The 4,669-nt window shown below is 32.3% G+C and overlaps 1 protein-coding gene across 2 annotated transcripts in view; it reads right to left on the bottom strand.

Moving 5' to 3' along the window:
* LOC106884476 (dopamine receptor 1) overlaps positions 1 to 1,042 on the bottom strand; it is a 189,313-nt gene extending 188,271 nt beyond the window's left edge. The window contains exon 1 of one of the 2 annotated variants that reach the window (XM_014935878.3): positions 233 to 1,042. The gene's annotated coding sequence lies outside the window, so the exon portion shown is untranslated. The remainder of the gene's footprint in view (positions 1 to 232) is intronic. The other variant, XM_014935880.3, reaches the window with a different exon arrangement.
* Positions 1,043 to 4,669: the final 3,627 nt, after the last annotated feature.

The raw sequence follows: 4,669 nt of genomic DNA, 5'->3' as shown, positions 1-4,669 counted from the left end.
TGCATGAGTTTAAGTACGTACATAGAGACACGCACACGCAACTTCACATACATACAAACACACACACACATGTAAATATATAAGTACACACGCATACTCACATTCATATATATGTATGTGTAAAACGTGGCGAAAGGGGGCGTGTAAAATAAGACATTTTGTTAAGAATTAATATATACATATATATATATATATACACATATATATATACATATATTCATATATACTTTACCTGATCAATTGCTTCATGTTTTGTTATATTATTTCGTTGGACATCTTCTACAATCGCTGTAAACTCGACGCATGTAAGTATATGTGTGTATATAGTATATTGTATAGAGTATATATAATATATGTGTGAGTGTGCGTGTGTGTATGGAGATATGTGTATATAAAAATATATATATGATATTCCTGTTGCGGCGAAGTTGTGTGTTCTTTTCAGATGAAGCTGTAAGTAAAGTAACTTAGTTTTCAGGCAGGCAGGCTGTTGATGTGTGATGCGGAAGAGATGCTAAATTCCTGTGTTATGTAGAAGCCGGCACACGCACACAACCGCTGCCATACAGCATCAACAGACTTTAGTATCTGCAGGAGGAGAGATGACGACGACCACGACGAAGCTGTGTGCTCTACTGGATGGAGATTAATTCATAGCTAGCCTGGTTCCTCTACTCGCTTCATCGAAGCTTTTCTCAATCAGCAACAATGTGACTGTGTATAGTCGCATGTCTCTACATATGTACCGGTCTCTCTCTCTCGCTCTCTCTCTCTCCGCTCTCTCTCTCTCGCTCTCTCTAAATTTCTCCCTCATTATCTATCACTCTCTGTCTCTCCCCCTCTCTCTCTCTCTCTGCTTTTCTATCTATCTTACCCTTACTGTATTTTCTGTGTGTGTGTGTAGCACTGTGTATCTTTATGCGGTTTTATGTAAGCCTGCGTGCGTTAGTTGTGTGTGTGTATATACATGCCTTTCACTGTATATGATGTGTGCGTGTGTGTTCGAATGTTTGGTGCAGCTGCTTGTGAATCAGGCAAAAACAGCTATCTTGCATCTCAGCACCTAGATATACACAAACACAGGCACGCGCACACACGCACACACACACACACACACACACTATATGCATTATATATATATATATATATATATATATATATATATATATATATATATATATATATATATATTATGTATATATGTTTATATAAATATATATATTTATGAATATGTATATATATATGCATACATATAGAAAAATATCTATATGGATATATATATATATATGTGCATATATATATACATATACATATTTATATATATATATCTGTATATATATATATATATATATATATATATATATATATATATATATATATATATATATATATATATATATATATATATATATATATATATATATATATATATATATATATATATATATATATATATATATATATGTATATAATATATATATATATATATATATATATATATATATATATATATATATATATATATATATACACATATATGTATATATATATAATCTATGCATATACACACAGAAATACATATACTTCTGTGTGCGTATATATATGCATATATACATATGTACATGCACACACACACACACACACGCACACAAACACACACATGTGAACGGAAATAACACCACAAGCAAAGTCCCAATTAATCGGTAGGTAAAAGAAGCAGGTAAAATGTCACATCTAATTTAAATATCATAAAGAGTATTTAAATAATTAAACAAATAATTTATTACGTCACTTATTAACTAACAATATACGAGTTGTGTATAATGACAATCCAATTTGCATCTTGGTGAACAAATAATGATTTTTTTTATTCAATAATTCACATGAAATAACCTCTCTTTAAGATTTTTACGAGTGATTGTGATATAACTTTTCAGTAACTTTGTTTTTGGCGCCATTTCTACCTGGATTCATGTATGCATGTGTGTGTGTGTGTGTGAGCGAGTGTACACACATGACGCGCGCGCGTACACACACACACATACAGGTAGATATGTGTGCCTGTATGTATGTGTGTACGTGTGTTTTTATGTATGTATGCATGTCTGTAGGTATTTATTTGTGTTCATGTTTGCCGGAGCTGATGGTGTATAAGCTAAAAGGTAATCAATAAACGCGGTAGAGTTTGTCTATAGATGTTTCTACAAACATGTAAAAAAAAATCCTCTCTCCTATGTAATTTCTATACAATTCTCTAACGTCTTCTACGTCAGCTACATATGTCTTTCGACTGCATTCATTTATGGAGCTATGTTTACTTTGTAAATAACAGTGCAACGAAAGGCTTACAGAAAATCCCTTTAAAACAACACTATCACAACATATGTATACATCCAGGCACTCGAAAAGACTTCTCACCACCTTCCTCTCCAGATACATCTGGAATATAACGGATGTTAATGCTAGTAATTATAAAATGCATTGTTATGCATCACACTAGATTAATTCTCCTAGAAGTTGTGACTTGTGTCTCTCGGAGAGTTATTGGTGTATTCTTTCAGACATTCACATCGATAACTATTGAGAGTTTTCCCAATCTTACAAGGAAAAGATAAAATAGTTTATTTCCAATATAATGGAACCGACATATACTGAAAATGGTGATATACTGAGAAAGAAAGGCGTTTTAGTTAAACAGCACTGAATCTACCTCAGCGATGGCGTCCTCCGTTGCATTTTGCGTTTTACGCATTATACTGAAGAAATGAAAATACTATGTTCTGCTTGCAGATAAATGAATATGTCACGTGTTCTGCTTATAATTGCATAGATAATTATGTGTCGCATTTTTAAAGGCTTTGGAAATGAGTCAAGTTTCGATCAATAACCATATTTCCGGCTGTTTGCGATTTTTCAACAATTCAAGAAACTTTGACTTCTAATAATAATAGACAGGTCTTAGAGAATGTCAGAACGCTTATATTCTGGGATATGTCGATTCACTCATTGAAGAATATAGATACCAAAGAAGTAGGCACTATTGTCAAGGACGAGCAGGCAAAGAAATGCCTACCAATCGATTTATAATCCTAAAGAGGATAATATACTGCTAAAATAAATGGAGAAGTGATCTACGTGTAAAGATCTGGAAATAGAGATCAACAGAACGTGGAGGCGGGAAAACAAACACAACTGAAAACAATACCTCCTATTTCTACTCTAGGCACGAGGTCTTGAAAATGTTTTGTGGGAAGGGGTTAAGTCGATTACATCGACCCCAGTACGTAACTGGTACTTATTTCATCGACTCCGAAGGGATGAAAGACAAAGTCAACCTCGGCGGAATTTGAACTCAGAACGTAAAGACTGTTGAAATACCACAAAGCATTTCGCCCGGTGTGCTAACGATTCAGCCAGTTCGTCGCCTAATAATAATAATAATAATAATAATAATAATAATAATAATAATAATAATAATAATAATAATAATAATAATAATAATAATAATGGTGGTGATAATAATAATAATAATAATAATAGCTTTCTAATTGATGTATCAATACCAGCAGATGACAACGTTTCTCTAAAAGAAATGGAAAAACTTTCAAAATACAAAGACCTGGAAATAGAGATAACTCGAATGTGGAATCTAAAAACAGAAACAATTCCTATCATAGTAGGTGCCTTAGGTATAATAAAAAAATATTCAGACAAATACATAACAAAAATACCAGGACTTACAAATATATATAACATACAGAAAATTGCACTACTGGGTACTGCACACATTCTACACAAAACACTTTCAATACAGTAAACATAAGAGCACCACAGCAAAACACAGCACATACCCAAGGCGCACAGAGCTGCGCTCGGTAGTGAAGTGAAAGCACGTTTTAAAAATAAAACTACTGAACAATAATAATAATAATAATAATAATAATAATAATAATAATAATAATAATAATAATAATAATGATAATAATAATAATAATAATAATAATGGTGATAATAATAATAATAATAATAATAATAATAATAATAATAATAATGGTGATAATAATAATAATAATAATAATAATAATAATAATAATAATAAAAATAATATCTTCCTGTTAGGCAATAAATGTAATGAATAGAGTAAATCCCTTTGAGAATACGGAAGGAACAAAGTTAAACCTAAAAACTGATTTCTAAAATTAGCCGAAGGCCAGCGAGATGAGAGGCGCAATAAATCGATGACCAATAGATGTCGAAGAGTGATAGATGTTTTCTCAACACAGGAAACCTAAAAAGTGAATTCAACCCCGGTGAGATTTGAACTTGTAGAAGTAATGTCTAAAAATAAAGAGCAGAAAAGAAAATCAAACGCAACGCCTGTGAATAAAAATATCAATTTTCTTTGTGCTATGTTATGAAAGTCTAAATGGGTGACCATGTGTACTTTAAATAAATAACCAGGGCAACGTAATTGAAAAGGAGAAAATTCATGTACTCTAAAGGGTAAAGCCTGGGGTTAAACAACAACAGCAGTAACAACAACGGTGGTGATGACGGCAAAGGAGACACTAGCAGCAGCAGCAGCAATAACACCGGTGATGACCTCGATGACAACAAAATAGCAGCAACTGAAACCCTGCTCAGTCCAACCGTGAGGGCGATTCTGTTT

Source organism: Octopus bimaculoides, chromosome 12, assembly GCF_046866305.1.
Source record: "Octopus bimaculoides isolate indiv1 chromosome 12, ASM4686630v1, whole genome shotgun sequence".
Taxonomy (NCBI): Eukaryota; Metazoa; Mollusca; class Cephalopoda; order Octopoda; family Octopodidae; genus Octopus; species Octopus bimaculoides.
This window is presented reverse-complemented; position numbering and strand designations above follow the sequence as displayed.